Source organism: Syngnathoides biaculeatus, chromosome 11 (assembly GCF_019802595.1).
Source record: "Syngnathoides biaculeatus isolate LvHL_M chromosome 11, ASM1980259v1, whole genome shotgun sequence".
NCBI classification, from domain to species: Eukaryota; Metazoa; Chordata; class Actinopteri; order Syngnathiformes; family Syngnathidae; genus Syngnathoides; species Syngnathoides biaculeatus.
In genome coordinates, this window is record NC_084650.1 from 20,092,298 (window position 1) to 20,109,722 (window position 17,425).

General features: G+C 42.8%; 1 long non-coding RNA gene and 1 other non-coding gene across 2 annotated transcripts; one reads left to right on the plus strand and one right to left on the minus strand.

The window, feature by feature from the left end:
• The first annotated feature begins 2,749 nt into the window (after nucleotides 1-2,749).
• On the plus strand, nucleotides 2,750-2,822 carry trnai-gau (transfer RNA isoleucine (anticodon GAU)). Its single transcript has one exon. It is a non-coding gene; the product is annotated as a tRNA-Ile (tRNA).
• A 2,474-nt stretch (nucleotides 2,823-5,296) lies between these two features.
• Nucleotides 5,297-16,793, minus strand: LOC133508730 (uncharacterized). The gene is made up of 3 exons (XR_009797130.1): nucleotides 16,724-16,793; nucleotides 6,213-6,358; nucleotides 5,297-6,097 (listed from the first exon to the last, which is right to left on the minus strand). It is a non-coding gene; the product is annotated as an uncharacterized LOC133508730 (long non-coding RNA).
• Between the last annotated feature and the right edge of the window lie 632 nt (nucleotides 16,794-17,425).

Sequence of the window (17,425 nt, forward strand, 5' to 3'; positions counted from 1 at the left end):
TTACGTGTCCGATGGTGGTGGTACTGCATGTGATAACAAATCGGCCATGATTTCTTTGTTTACGCACAGAATACGTCACATCACAAAATGGCGGCGACCATGAAAATTCATAATTGCTGATAAAAATCTTCTCAAAACACCATTAAATGATATCGGATTAACCTCAAATTTTCAAGGTAGAGTACATATGACATGACCTATCGGATTAAGGCTTTTCATTGTTCAGTGGAGTATTCCTTTAAAAAACATAATTTGACATGCCACAGACATATCAAATTTTGCAAAGTATAGAAAATGAGGCTTAAAACTTGAAAATCAAGCCCTTGTCTCTGCTCTAGAAACGTCGTAGCCATGTCCTCTGAATGTGCTGGAACCACACCCCTCTCAATTGTCAATCAAATATCAACACGGAAGATCAAGCCCGGCTGAGCCACGGGCTTGGGCATAAGCCATGAGGGCTTGGACCTCTCCTCCTTAGTGGGACCGATTCGGTCAGCGGCGGACCTTGTCACGGGGATGGCTGCAGATTTCTCAGTGAGCCCGTGGCGAGGTCCTCCGCCGGGAGGTCGGCCACCACCACACTTGTTGGTGATTCAAAGTTTTGCTTTTTAATGTACATTGATCCTCTTATTTAGAGCCTTGTGATAACGCTGCATCCAGTAATGACAGCTCTGCGAATGAAAAAGAAAACGCCTGCAGAGGTCTGTCACCAATCACCTTTTCTTCAGCACAGCCTGAACCCTAAAAGAGTTCCGAGTAGCGCTCAGAAAACCCAACCTGACAAGAGGAACAGAAAAATCCAGGGAGAACCTTCTGTACCCTGGTTGTTTTCTTCATTGAGGACAGAGGAGGAACTCAAGGTACTCGGGTAGCTAAGGAGGTAAAGCCGCTAAAGAAATCCATCCACAGGAACTTTAAACTTTTATGGTGACACCAGAAGTACAGATGAGTTCTATTTTTTTATTTACTATTGAAAAAAATGAAACATTTCCAAACAAGCCCAAGGTGGACCAAGGTGTTGTACTACTGATCCACTTAATCTGGTTTAATCACTCCGAATTTTGCCCATTAGTACCTTGTGTTATGTGGGCTTTTGCCACGAAATGAGCAACCAAGGCCAATGGGATGCTATTATCTATGGTTAGTGCAGTCATTTTTCTTACATGTTGCATTAGCCGCTCATTGTCTCGTCAATGATTGTGCAATACATCTTCATTACTCAAATAATTTCAATGGATCCCCAAGTAGTAGAGAGGATTTCTGAATAAATCCCAAGGTGCAGACTTAAATGAAAAGAGGTTCATTGCCGGCGATCTTTCACTCTGTGCCCTCACATGAAACCGTACTTTATCAATTTAAAGCGTCTTCTTCCATCATAGTACATTTCCATGATGAGTGCGGATCTTGCATTAAGCTGTCAGCTGTAGCGACGCTACTAGAAACCCACAGATAAAGACACACACACACACACTAAGATACGTGCACAGCCCGTAATCAGTCAGGCACGCATTTGCAAAATAGACTCTGGGTGCATTACCGTGTGGATTAGGCGCAAAACCGTTAAACCATGTTAGTAGAGCAGCAAACTATTTGCTCATTTGCCCTTTTCTGTTTGCTCAAGTCACTGTAAGCAACATAAAAAACAGCAATGACACTCATTTCCTATTACAGAACTATGGAGATTATAGTTGTCCTAACATAGGACCGATAAGAAATGCCTCAAGGGCACACGTTCCTGAATACATACGCACGCAGAAGGCAAACATTTTAATTTCAGTGAATCTTCGGGTCTGCAAATGGATTTTGCAGATGGCACTTCCTGCCATGCTTTATGCACTGTGACATCTTCTGTTGAGGAAGGAAAGAGACCCCTTCAACGTCGAAATCCATCAGGGTTCTGGATGATGCCTCCGAACAGCTTGTTAGAGGAACATGTCTGAACATGTAAGTGCACTAACGAGTGGAGCACTGGCTGGGAGAACCGAGTCTGGACAGGGAAGAACATAAATCTCCTGTCCTGCTCTGCACCCTCGGGACTGCACCAGTACAAAAAACTGGGCTATAGGAGGCCCGAATGTGTGTACATGTGTGTGGAAATGCACAACTAATGGAGATGAGCGGCGTTGTATCCTTCCGAGGGTCTAATCCACCACTGTTGAAAGAAGCAGGTTGTGTGAATTATGATCCAACAATCGTGTTCCTCTTGTGCTCCACATAGAGGAATCCAATTCGGGCTTATACAGTATATCATTACCACAGGACTTTCTCCCGGTTGGCTCCCCCCCCCCTTTCATTTGGACCCAGTTTGCAAATCAATCCAGTCACACACTCCGCTTTGCACAAACTACGCTCCAGGTTATGATAATTTCTTTTCAGATTCCCGGTACATAAACTGTAATTGAGTGTGTGGCATTGATCTGATTTAGTGCATATCACTCCTTTCCTTCCTTCCTTCCTCATTCCGGAGAGAACTCTTATCATCTGTGCTTGATTAAATATAGGCTGCTCGTCTGTTTTCTAGTGACATGCTATTGGACAAATGTCTGCGGTAAAAGGGGTCAAATGAGGGTTTGAAAGTACCATTGTCTTACATGTTAAGATTACCTCTTCCTATTTAACTGTTTAAACTATAGAGTAAATTTACACAAAAATAATCTCGTAATAACTAACTTGTATGTCTATGCAAAGTTCCGCGAAATGTCATTAGGCTTCATTCATTTACCGTGGATATACACAAATTTGTGCGTGAGGCCCTATAGCTCAGTGGTTAGAGCACTGGTTTGATAAACCAGGGGTTGTGGGTTCGTATCCCACTGGGGCCTCCACTCCCTGAGAAGGGTTGCGTCAGGAAGGGCATCCGGCGTAAAAATTGTGCCAAACATATGTGCGTTCATCTGAGATGACACGCTGTGACGACCCCGAAAGGGACAAGCCGAAAGAAACTTATACACAAATTTGTGCGTATCGACGTTTGACACACAAATCTGTGATTCTTTATTATGTTCGTAGTCTACAAAAAAAAAATAGAACCTCCTCCTATCACACTAAATATACAATTTCCTTTGTTCACATTCACATTCTGCTTCTCCTATAATCATTAAAAAAAAATCACTTCCCAAATTCAATTCCTAAAGACCGCTTAACCCAAATAAGAAAGTTGCAAAAATCAACTAAGAAGCAGCGACAAACCAACAAAGAAGAAAATGCACAATGACAGGGTTCTGCCAAACAGCAGTGGCGAAGAAACGTAATAACTATGCTAAAATTAATGATCAGTCACCTCAGTGCAACGCTTACTGTATATTGTGCAAAGGAGGCTTTCATGATCTGGAGTAGTTTGACGTGCTGCTTCCCGCTATGAGCCTCAGCCTACACCGTCGAGAACTTCAGTCAAGTTAACTAGGTTAAAAAAATGTATATATATATATATATATATATATATATAATTTTATGTCAGCATTGTGGCAGCTCGGAAGTCAAACGGTGGGTTGCACTCCTGCGAAGATGGTTTCTTGCACTTTATTTTATAAGTCTTCAAACCAATGTAAGAGCTGATGACAGAAAAACAAAACATAAATTTCCCCAAAATGTAGAAACACAAAAATTTAGCATTGAGCAACAACTTCACCAAGGGTCAAAGTAGCAACTTTACATCACAATAAATTGGGATAAAAATCCAAAAAGCATTTGATTTAATACATTACTGTTTTTATTGCATCTCATTTTAAATAAATTGTCACTGGTGTTGTGTGAAGTTATTTTCTGTACTAAAACTGACGAGTTTCAGTGCATACCCTTCAAAATAATAGACTACATGCTAAAAACAGTAAGTCAAGTTAAAACCTGCATACATTAACAATTTGACATTACAAAACAGTCGCAAAAAACCTATAACAATGATTATGTTATCAAGTCAATTAGGTTAGTTCCACACACATTCCCTTTTACTTCGTAGCTGTGATACTGATAGAAGAAGTTTCTTTCGGCTTGTCCCGTTGTCGCTACAGTGTGACATCTGTGACATTGTTTGGCACAGTTTTTATGCCGGACGCCCTTCCTGACGCAACCCCACTTGGGGAGTAGACGCCCCAGTGAGATACGAACGGTTTGAAAGAACTCTGAGTAAAATGTTCCTTTTAGTTTGTGCTGCTAAGAAAAATTATGTTCATAATTAGATCACACTTTATTTAAATCTTGAATACTAATATATATATATATATATATATATATATATATATATATATATATATATATATATATATATATATATATATACACCATGTCACAATTTCTGGCGACAAAACATTATTGTTACTTATAGTGGCACTCAAAACTTCTTTCCATTTTTGTCTCAAAATGTCTTGTGTAAACGACTTGGTAGCACTGTTCTAGTCCGGTTGTATGCAGTTAAGGGTCTGTGTCTTGCATATGTGCTACAGGAATGCGGAGCAGAGTGTGTGTGACAGTGTGTGTGAGAGTTATATAGCCCCTGGGAGCAGCTATGGTCATATTTTAATAACTCGCAATGTGTTGGATTATGTACTGTGGGGCTTGTAATATCACACCACCGGAGCAAAGCCCGAAGAGACTCTGTTAGTTGGTCCATGGCAGCAAAAAACTATCAAGGGACTCACCAAAACATCATTTCCAGTTCTGCAGTACTTGTGAGAAGAAGAAGAAAAAAAAAAAGCAAGCTCCCAAATTATTCCAGTTCAAAGGTATGCTCGCCCCCTTTTTGTCTGCCTCAGCATTTACTCTCTGCTGGCTACAATAAACAGAGCTGCAGGTTTGATGGGACTTAAAGAGCATAGCACACCCTCTCTATTGGCTTTTGAAGAGCAAACACTTCCACACAAATGCAATGCCTACATCTTACGCTGTGTGTGCAGTAAATAAAAAGCGGCTCGTTCAGTCACATGAAAAGTGGAGGTGAGGGGAAATAATGTGAGGAAATTGTCTCAAGGTTAGTACGCCATTCAAGGCTGCGTCATTGCCGGTTATAACCGCTAGAACGTTGTGGGCTGTGGCAGGCAAACACTTTTTGACTTTAAGTCCAATATGCTATGTTGTTTGTGTATTCAGACTAATTTGCTTGTGTGTCTTTCCTCTGAATTTTAAACAAAGTATATGATTGATGTCATGTGCTGGGAGAATGTCAGGAATATCACTCATAAACGCTCCATCTATAAAAGCAATAAAGAGCAACATGCTTTTTAAAAAGGAGTGAAAGCGACGAGTGCGCACACATCATGAGTGCATCAGCGTGCATGGAAAGACTCATGCATGTTCATTTCTCAGACTGCCAGCTATCAAATAACCCAGTCGCTGCAGTAGAAGGGGAACATTGCAATTAGCCTGCTGCCGAAAGCGTAGCCCCACTCGCACGAGACATGTTTACTCTTCAGTCACGCTATAATTACATATGTCGTCTTTTGTTTTCTATTTCCCCATTAAGTTGGGAACATGATGAGGGGGGGGGGGGGAAACTTGCAACGAAATACTCTTTTTTTCAATCTCGTGCAGGCCTCAAAGGACGTCTTAGGGCGAGGACCACAAACATTACAGAATGATGCAAGCATGCTTGACAAATGCTCCTGTTTAGAATATAAACCCCTGAAAACATTACAGTAAGTGTCTCTTGCCTGCTACATTCTCGACATTGTACAACATCCACTTGAAAGTGTACCTGGAAGCATGGGGTATTTTTAAGATGTTGTTCGGGTTTCCATTTTCCTTCTGTTAAAGAAAGAAAAGGCGAGTACAAAAAAGAAAAGGGAAAAGCAGAGGCACAGAGGAGCGGCTGTAAATGGGACACTTTTCAGCAGCTGCATTAACAAATCTGTTTAGGTTCCGTCTCCTAAGTAAAGTTGTCAGCCTGTGTCCAGCCAAGCTATGTTTAGGAAAGCTAAAAGAGTTGTGTTTTCTGGCAGAGGCGCATAATAAATGCTAAAGCAGTGACCTTACGTCTCTCTCCCCGATGTTGCTCTACCTCCATTCTCAAAACAGACTGTGAAATCCTCCTGAGCCGAGGTCAAGAATCCATCACCGGGGTTTTTGCAATAACACACATTTCCATACCGGCGCTGTGAGAAAGGGCCTGCGGGGAACAGATGAGAGCCAGTGAACTTCTTTTCAAAACATCAAAATGCAATATATACATATTACTTTCAGTTTAATCTCTAACGTGTTAACGAAGGTTAAAATGCTCACACCTCTCGCGGTGGAGCTCTCCTTTACAAATGCTAATGTGCCAATGCCGTATTGCCTGTTGACATTTACATAATGTGAGTCATGAATGTGAATTGGAATTTCTTGGTTGATTTCCAACTCCGCTCAGAAGCAAAATCCATATTTGGCACTGCAAAAAAGAACCAAGATTGGAGTTTCGTGACTGATGCCAGACTACACACAATAAAGCACACACACACGCGCGCACGCAAACATTTGCCTGGTTGAGCGTGTACTGAAAGACTCCCATGATTATGAATTGTTCTACTGTACAAGCTCTTCTGATGAAAATGTATTACTTTCTCCTTGGAAACGATGCACAGCAGTCGATATTATTTTGTGGACTCAATAATCCTCTCCACTAAGAGAGAAACTGACTGAAGTTGCTTCTACTGATGAAACAATAGAAGAGGGCGTGCTGGGGGGGGGGGGTATTTTTGCACACTCGGCATTATTGGATTTGGATTGTAATATGGTAGAATCCAGTTGGGCTGAGAGAATATCATGTTTGAATCACAATAGACGTGGTTGATTGTTATTGCAGGGCTCTTCCATTAATAATTCAATCATTTGACCCATGACATGGTTTCCCGCAAAACAATCCGATCCTCTGAGGGCTGGTAGAAATATTTGAAATCTCTAAGTGTGCGCATTTTTTTTGACCTTCCTCGCATGACACACATCCCATGCCTGAGGCAGCAGCTACAATTACAATTAGGAGATTCCAGCAGAAGAAGGATAGATAGTCAAGACAATATCAAGTTGAATTTACAAGTTGGTCAACCCAATATTTATTTTCTTTTTTTTCTCAACACTTAACTTTCTACGCTTACATGACAATTAGTCTTGTCACTCAATCATATTTTAAACAAAATTTGTGTCCAACTCCATCAAGTATGATGTGTATTATTGCAATTCTGGTCACTTAAATTCACAAATATTCTGTGAATTTTACTGCATCTGAATTTTTTAAAAAGTCACATGAATGAACTTCACATTTTTTTGTAAATATACTTTTGGAATAATACAGCATATGGTCCAAAAGTTGACAACATTTTATAACCTGTAACAAGTTTGATGCTAATAAAGTGAATAAAGGGGAGAAGGAACACAGATGAGCTCCTAGTTTGAATCAAGTGCATCTCTTATGACCGGCGGCTATACGCTTTTGGACAATCATTTTTAAATATTTTCAAGATCGGAAGTTGAAATTACACTCAATGACGAAGCTGCGGAATTCCATCGACTCAAAATCACATTGAGACATTTTCCGAGCTAACACTTTACAATCCAGCTCCATACTGCAGCTTCCCGATAATCAGTTATGTTTATTACAGACATCTGTGGTAGCACTAATTGTTATTTTCTATGGCTTCAGTCATTGGATAGTTCTGCAGATGATTTAATTGTTTGTTGCAAATATTTCATGATGTTGCTAATCTAAGCTGTAGCTTGCTAGTTAGAATAAGCGATTACGTTTCAAACTTCTATGTGGTTCGTCACCTGTGATGATTTTTGACATTGCTTCAATTGTGTCATTGGCATGACATGTTTGTTATACAATTGCAGAGTTCTCAAAATAACATTCAACATGCAATAGTAACTCTTAGCCTATGTCAGAGTACCAAGAAAGGAACTGTGGTACTGCATGTGCAAGTCTGGAGTGGCAGAGAAGTATGTTAGAATAGTACAAGATATGTATGAGGGTAGCAGAACAGTGGTAAACTGGTGGAGGTGGGACTGCATCAGGGATCAACTCTAAGCCCCTTCATGTTTGCTGTGGTAATGGATAGGCTGACGGATGAGGTTAGATTGGAATCCCCTTGGACCATGATATTCACAGATTATATTGTGATCTGCAGTGAAAGCAGGGAGCAGATGGAGGAACAATTAGAAAGATGGAGACATGCACTGGAAAGGAGAGGAATGAAGATTAGCCGAAGTAAAACAGAATATATGTGCGTGAATGAGAAAGGTGGAGGGGGAAGAGTGGGGCTACAGGGAGAAGAGATAGGGAGGGTGGATGACTTCAAATACTTGGGGGCAACAATACAGAGCAATGGAGAGAATGATAAGGAAGTGAAGAAACAGGTCCAAGCGGGATGGAACAGTTGGCGGAAGGTGTCTGGTGTTCTATGTGACAGAAGAGTCTCCGCTAGGATGAAGGGCAAAGTCTATAAAACAGTGGTGAGCCCGGCCAGGATGTACGGATTAGAGACGGTGGCACCGAAGAAACAACAGAAAGCAGAACTGGAGGTGGCAGAAATGAAGATGTTGAGGTTCTCGCTTGGAGTGAGCAGGTTGGATAGGATTAGAAATAAGATCATTAGAGCCACAGCCAAAGTTGGATGGTTTTGAGACAAGATTCGAGAGAGCAGACTTTGATGGTTTGGACATGTCCAGAGGCGAGAGGGTGACTATGTTGGTAGAAGGGTGCTGAGGATGGAGGTGCCAGGCAAAAGAGCGAGAGGAAGACCAAAGAAAAGGTTGATGGATGTTGTGAGGGAGGACATGAGGACAGTGAGTGTTAAGAGAAGAGGATGCACGGGATAGACTTAGATGGAAAACGATGACACGCTCTGGCGACCCGTAATGGGACAAGACGAAAGGAAAAGAAGAAGATGCAAGTGTTACTCTTCACTGGTTGATGTAACAGGGCCAGAAGTTTTACTTGAAATGTAAAATCCTCAAACTCGGATTGCCTGCGGTGTGACAGTGAAGATGTTCGAATGTTATTCAAAAAAATTGCCTGTGCATACATCTTTGATGATGGTGACAGTTTGACACTGGAACAGATTAAGTCTACGTCCATAATATCTGAGCGAGTGTATCCTGCCACTGAAGTGAATGTGTCGGATCCAAGACGTATCGCGGCAATGTGCATACCACAGGAATGGAGGCCCTCGTACACACACACACACACACACACACACACACACATGAAAACCTAAGCAATGGTGACTGTAAGCAAAAGCAGAAAATGTGTGAAGAGTGTGTTCAATGTAAAAACAGTGTGAGGGAAAGAAAGCAGCGCCCGGTAATATTATAATTCATTGTTATAAGGACCACTACTGACAGAGGAAACATTCCACTTCCAAGCACACACACACAGGGAGACAAACATAGATGAATGGGGAAAGAGAAAAAGGCCTGGGCAGCTCCACAGACAGAAAACAACAGTGAAAAAAAGCATATGTGCCATCGATCAAGCAACACACTGGAGCCTTGGAAGGGGAAATCTGTCCTGTGATGGCTGAAAATGAGTGCTGCGGCGCTGCTGTCACATTCTGTTTGGCTGGGACACGGGAGCAACCAAGGGTGGAGCACAGACAAACGTGTACAGAAATAATGAGGTAGAAGACTGCTGAAGCGCCATGAAGACACACCTTAAAAAAAAGCGGGAGGGAGGGAAGAGATAGACGGGGCTATATTGAGTGCACAAGCAGAGAAGGTCAGCAAAAAAAGCTGAAAATGGATACAAAGCCTGTGGAAAAAAAAAACAACACATGGCTAATCACTGCTAGCTTGGTGAGGAAATACTGGAGAGAAATATTTACACTAATTAGAGCCTGCTAATGTGTCTCCTGGTATGAAGGCTGTTTCTTGACAGCAAGACAAAGCGCAGGGCATGCAATGTCCATTAGAGCGCTGCCGAGCTCCCTTTGTAGATTATTAAAACTTTGCCGACAAAAAAACAAGACAAAACCAAAGCTAATGGAATCTAATGTGGTCTTTTCACACATCCTGTTGTTCAAACGGTCATTAAAGGGAAAGTACGACATTCATTCCTTCTGTGATTTCACCCAAAACACAACAAGGCCTCAAATTTCCCATGGACTGGCCGACAACGGTCCTATCCAGAGGTCCTGCCTCCTCCTCCTCCTCCTCCATGTTGTTCTTCTTTTCCCCAGACGAAAACTTTTTTATCCACTGTCAAGCGCATCAACATGATAGATGTAATTTCACGCAACCATACAATCATCACTCGGTAAAACACACACAATCCTCTAAAAAAGACACTTTGGGCCTCCGACGGAGCCAAATGTATAGATTTACAATTGCCCTGTCGACTTCCCAACCGTGTTTTAATGCATCATAAACACTTTGGTGTTTTTTGGTCTCTACTCCAATAAAAACAGGGAGCGCGGGGGTGTAATATCTGGAGCTCGGGGAAATTAAAGCTGAAGTTCCTCTCCTCCTCAGTGCACTCCTTGCACACACACACACACATGCACGCACACACACTCTTAATCAGCCAGCGAAAAATCTAAGACTACATCTACACCCAGTGGAAGGAACCCGATACAACCACGTACTCCCCCCCCGCATTCTCCCTTTCCCCTTAATCATCCACACACAGATGCTGATAAATTACAAGCAAGGTTCAGGCAACATATGATTAACTGGAGTTAATGAAGACTAAGGGAGATCTCGAACAAGGAAACCATAGAACTCCCTGACACAAAGCTGGCATTAGAGAACCAGTAGACATTCTTTTCTCTCCCTTTCTGCTTCTGCTGCTATTTCCAAAAGTCCTTTCAGTGTGCGGTGACAAACATAACCCTTCTGACTGGTGGAAAAATAAATCATACTTTCAAGCGAAGACAAATGCCTTATCCGCTGGGAGTAGCCCGAGGCTGCAGGCACATAATAGCCTCTCTCCCTATCGCTTTCTCTCAAGGCAGGGAGTTTCCCCCGGACCGGCCTGGAACATCCAGCCGCACAAGCCTAAAGAACGGGGTTGCTTCACTCCAGAGCAGCAGAAAAGCGGAGAGTTACTTGAGAGAGGACGCTGGAACGCGCGTAGGGCAAGACTGCCGAGTACACAAGACGAAAGCCATCAGTCACGTCTCTAAATATCAACACACGTTTATGTTCAACGCACATGACACGAGGTCATTATTCATGCCCGATCCTGTGACCGAGCCGTAAAAGTCAAGGATTTCCAAAGACCGCTTTGGCCCGGGGATCCGCAGGCTTGGCTCGGAGCGGGCCCGGGCCAGCTGCAGGAGCCTCTCTCCTCTCCTCTCAGTGCTATCAGGTTGCCACTCCTCCTCCTCCTCCAGCCCATTACACAGGCCTCTTTATGCTGCGCTAAAAGCTGCTCATGTTCAAGCACTCCTGGGAAAAAGCTCCTTAAAACACATCAGGATGAGAGGCCCTGTCTGGTAAAATATTAATAGGAACTTAATTGGTTGTTAATGGACTGCTACTTGAGTAGGAATCACCTTGCATTAGACGGGACGGCGAAACAGGCCGCTCAATAGTGTCATCTTACCACCTTCAATTTCTGAGTATTGTCCGCTCAATGTAACGACAAATTGTAGCATCTTGGTGATGAATATGCAATTAGTTGTCACGAAAGCGAAAATATGAGCTTAATATTGTTTGTTCTGTTTTTTTTGTTTTTTTTTTTCCTTTCTTTCCTGCATGGTAGTTGAATCCAAACCAAACTCCATTTTCATACCTTTCGGTCATTTTCTCAGCAAACTCGTTCCGTCTGCTCCGACATAAGGAAGTAGTTTTAACTTTTGTTTGTGGCCATTGTGTTTGCGCTCTTTGCGGTTCACATTAGCCAACAGGAAAAATCCCTCTTCTGCTAGAGTAGGCATGTAATATTGATGCAGAGCAGAGTCGGAAAAACACCAAAACGAAATGGAATCCAAACTGAGTTCAAACGTCGACATCAACACATACATTTTTGATTACTGCATCCCGACAAAAGCCTATTCCTTCTCGAGAAAGCCGCAAGGACAAGCGTACCAAGGAATATATTTATAAGCAACCAATGTCCACATCAGACTTTCCAAAGGGGATGGAAAATGTTTTCAAAGAAATACTTCTGAAAAAAACTTGCTTACAGTTAAAATTGGTGGCTACTCACGTGTCATTTTAAACCTTAGCCTTTACCTGCTAACAATTATTGTATGTTGTGCCACTTCTGAGAGATTTCAGTTTTTCATTTCATTTTATTATTTTTTTATTTGCAGTGCCACTTTCGTGGTATTGACTTTTGTCACGTGACTGTGGCCAGGCAACAGCAGCTTCCTGGGTGAATACGTGTCCAGTTACATTGCAAAGCAAATATCAATGGATCCAACAGATGGCGACTGAACATTCAACTATCATGAGGCAAGGTAGCGACCACTAGATGGCAGTACAATTGCAGACACGGTACAGTACATGAACCATTCTCTCCATTGGGAAGGAGCGCTCACAAGACTCAGGATATTGAGGGGAAAAAAAAGACAAGATATGGGGACACGTGGCATACATGAACTAAAATTGAATATGCAACCTCCACCGTTCTGTAAAATACTTTCTTCAAGATGTTGGCATGTGTGTATTTGAATGTTTTTTTCTCTCAAAACGTTTGAACACTTCATTTTTAGTGGAGGCAGGGCATTGAGTAACTTTGATGTGAAAGGCAGGGGCGGGGGGGTTACAATTGCAAATGCAGTCTTAACTGAGTGTACTAGAGGGTCAGATTCCGAGAAAAAAAAATACTGTATATCTAAGACAGGGGTCACCAACGGGGTGCCCGCGGGCGAATGGTAGCCCGCGAGGACCATATAAGGCACCCTCGAGGTATGTTCTAAAAATACCATAGGCCACAAATTGTAACTATTATTTGTGCTTTAAATTCTGAATCTGACTTGCTTACGCGAATTAAAATTTTAAAATACCTGTAATGTCATTTACTACAATAAATTAAAACAAAAAATATTTTATGTATATGTAATGAACTGAGTCTGAAATTTGCCTCAAACAGGTCACGTAGCCCTTCATACGATCGGTGCTCACGAAGTAGCCCTTAGCCTCAACAAGGTTGCTGAGCCCTACTCCAAGACAACAACCTCTAGTACTGGCTCACTTATTTTTGACGTGGGCCACATCATAGTTAAGGTTTTTATCAGAGGGCCTTTATAACTATGAAAACCATATAAATGGATGGTCACTTGAACACATCGTTTTATATACACTATTGCCATAGGGTGGAACAGTGGCTTAGCTGGAAATCGTCGGCCTCACAGTTTTGAGGTCCCGGGTTCAAACCCGGACCCACTTGTGTTGAGTTTGCATGTTGTCCCCGTGCCTGGGTGGGTTTTCTCCGGGCACTCCGGTTTCCTCCCACATCCCAGAAACATGGAACATTAATTAGACACTCTAACTTGCCCCGAGGTGTGATTGTGAGTTCGATTGGTTGTTTCTCTCTATGTGCCCTGTGATTGGCTGGCAACCAGTTCAGGGTGTACCCCGCCTCCTGCTCAATGACAGCTGGGATAGGCGCCAGCACTTCCAGTGACCCTTGTGAGGATAAGCGGCTAAGAAAATTGATGGATGGATATTGCCACAGAAATTGTTTCACTCATCTATTAACAATGAACTACATTTGAAATCAGAAATCATGGGAAATTGTGGTGCACAAATATTATGTGTACAAGTATTTATATTTTGTTGTTTACAAAAAAGAATATTGTAACATCTGTTAAAAGTTAAAGCAAATGCATCAAAAAAATCAAACACATTTCGCAAGAAACAAGTCGACATACTTTAATTGCTTTACTGGAATATATAAATTGGTGCAACGGGCTAAATCTTGCTCTGGGCTCTTGAGCTTGATGCCCATGCTCTCGTGGTATATGGGGGGGGAGAAAAGAAGTGGGACACTGAGAAAGGAATACATTGAGATGCAAAGTCGGGCAAAGGTAGAGGTGGCGAAGGATAAACAAGAGGCACATGAGAACATGTACAATGGGTTCTATACTAAAGAAGGAAAAAAGGATCGCTACAGGTTGGCCAGACAGAGGGATCGAGATGAGAAGGATGTGCAGCAGGTTAGGGTGATTAAGGATAGAGATGGAAATGTCTTGACTGATGCCAGTAGTGTTCTGGATAGATGGAGAGAAAACTTTGAGAAGTTGGTGAATAAAGAAAATGAGAGAAGAGTAGAAGAGGCAAGTGTGGTGGACCAGGAAGTGGCAATTATTAGTAAGGGGGAGATTAGAGAGGCACTAAAGCAACTTGTTCAAGAGAATACTAGCGGGTGAGAAGATGACTAAAGAATGGAGGAAAAGTGTGTTTGTTCCTATTTTTAAGAACAAAGGCAGTGCTGACCTATAGTGGAATAAAGTTGATGAGCCACACAATGAGGTTTCATACCAAGAAAGACCACCAAAGATGCATTATTGCCTTGAGGATGCTCATAGAAAAGTCCAGAGGTCAGAAGGAGGTACATTGTGTCTTTGTGGATCTAGAGAAAGCCTATGACAGATTACCAAGAGAGGAACTGTGGTACTGGATGCGGGAGTCCAGAGTGTCAGAGAAGTACGTTAGAATAGTAAAAGACATGTATGAGGGCAGCAGAACAGTGGTAAACTGTGCCATAGGTGTGACGGAAGAATTTAAGGTGGAGGTGGGAATGCATCAGGGATCAACTCTAAGCCCTTTCCTGTTTGCTGTGGTAATGGATAAGGCTGACAGATGAGGACAGACTGAAATCCCTTTAGATCTTGATGTTCACAGATGATATTGTGATATGCAGTGAAAGCTGGGAGCAGGTGGAGGAACAATTAGGAAGATGGAAGCAAAGTAAAACAGAATATATGTGCATGAATGAGGGGGAAGAGATAGGAAGGGTGGACGACTTCAAATACTTGGGGTCAACAATCCAAAGAGAAGGTGGATGGATATTGTGAGGGAAGACTTTAGGGCTGTTGATGTTAGAGGAAGATGGAGGAGTCTTACATGGAAAAAGATGGGACAAGCCGAAAGGAAAAGAAGATGGTGGGACTTGGAAAGCTAAATATTTTTTTCCGTGGTATAGGAGTAAAAGATTTGAGAATCACTTGCCTATTGGATTTTAAATACAAAGAGGTCATAGCCAGATATTTACTGACATGAGGGCCTGTTCATGAACTCTAACTTACAATGTCTCCTCCTTGCAGACTGTCACTGTCATTTTTGCTCTTCACCCGTTTCTCTGTCACAGCGGACTCGGGACTCGGGGGAAGGTTACGAGGTGTTGTCTCACGAACATGTAGGACAATTTTTTCACAGGGATCTGGAAACTTGCCTGTCTTTGGAGGACAAGCCATTCTGTTTAGTTGCTCAATGTACTGCTCTTGGCGGGGAAAGTTGATCATCTGACGCACAGATATCAATCTGATAGAGTAAAAGGTGCCCCTTTTCAAAAGGCATGCCTACAAGGACGCTAAACTGTGGAGGTCAACGTCGTCAGCGCTGGACGGCAGGATCGCATCAGGACATTGTGCAAGAGAAGTGGGAATAATCTCTTACAGATCAAATTGAATTTGTGATCATAAAAATTTGATAAATTCAAATAAAATACAATTGATTGCACGCTCTTTGACGTGGGCAGAAAAAAAGATTTCTTCTTTTTCTTTCATCTTGTCCCGTTAGGGGTCGCCACAGCGAGTCATCTTCGATGAATGCATATCAAACCTTGTAAAAAAAAATCTGTTGAAGATTGAGCAATTGCGATTTATCAGTATTGATGCATTGCTTTGAAAGGGAACTCCGCCCTTCCCAACATGGCTATTGCAAAGGAACGTCACATAGCTGGCCGGCTAAAAGCACACTGGTCTATCTACTCTTCATATCTATGTCCTAACGTCAGCGGTTAAAACCTCTAAGCGACGTGATTGGGCCAAAAGATAAAATGTTGACCAATGCACTACTTGCGAGGGTTCCCGCGTGGTCCAAATGCTATATCGTCAATGCTTGTTTTACCTTGTTTTGGGTAGTAAAATGCTGCAGAGGACCAAAGTTGCCATCAAAAAAAAAGTGTAGGGAACATCCCGTCCTGCCCATAAATTACGACAATGAATGGAGGACATCGGGTCCAGTCAATCTGTGGAAGCCAGGATTGAGACGGTTACATTCTGCACTTTCTTAATGCAGCCTGGGGGGTTGAGGGGTACGCAGTACACACTGTAGGCCGGTCCCAAACACGAATAAATCCAGAGGACTGAGTCATCCGATTTAAAACTTCACAAAACAAAGCTGAGTTTTCAACCAAAATATTATGTATCTGCTCAGTCGTGGCCCAGGTTTAGAACGTCTGTCACTGGCGAACAGTGGCGGTGGAAATGCAGCTGCTGCGGGTCGAAGGTCAAGGAGAGGAAAGAGAAGAGGAAAGCACAAAGCCGAGTAATGCATGGAGGGACTTTGACGGTTCGACATATGACAGGAAAAGCTCAGGAGTTAGTTGATACAGTATATTGTGTGTCCAGCAGAGCAGGTGGAAAGCCAATAAGGCACCGGTGTCAAACTCAAGGCACCGGGGTCCAGATCTGGCCCGCCACATGATTTTTTATGGCACGCGAAGCCTAATCTAGAACGTCAATTTCCATGTTTCTTGTCAAAATATGTACCATAATTTCAAATTGTCATATGTCATAAATGATCAAGTTGAGATATTGCGAGCATTTTTTTTGTGTTGCCAAACGTGAATAGTTGAAAAACACATTACCTTGTCATGCTCCTGCCGGTCGAGCCCTGGCTGGACAGGTCCCAGCACACCAGCGCTGATTAGGTTGCGCACACCTGCACCTCATCCTCGTTGAGTAACCCCTGTATTTATAGGACCCAAGGGGACGACTGGTCTTCGCCAGATCGTCACAACTCATGCGCCGTTCCTGCACTCCCGTATTCTTGATCGTGAACCCTGGTGCACCGACCTCCGCCTGTCCTCCTACCGACCCCATAAGCTTGACGTCTTTGATACTCCTGCCTTCTCTGATCGATCTCCCGTGTACCGACCCCTGCCTGCCCGCGGACCTGCTCTCTACCCCCGATGTCCTCACTACCGCTGCTCCACTTGACTGTCTGCCTGATCCCCGACTTTGGACCGGATTAACACTTTTCCCAAACTGCCTCCGCGTCTCCGGAGTCCTGCTTTTGGGTCCTCCTCCGTATCAATGGATATCTGATTCCAAAACTAGTTAATAGATTGATGATGTAAATATGATGAGATGATTAAATATTTTTGCTCCACAGTCATAACGGCCCCCTAAGGGAAACTGGAACAACCATGTGGCCCACGGGAAAAATGAGTTTGACCCCCTTGCGATAAGGTTGGTGTTTACGGGCAGGGTTCAAGTTAGTTTACAATTGTGTAGAGCGGAAGAGAAATGCGGACATGAAGAGACCATCAGATCGAGTGATGAAGCTG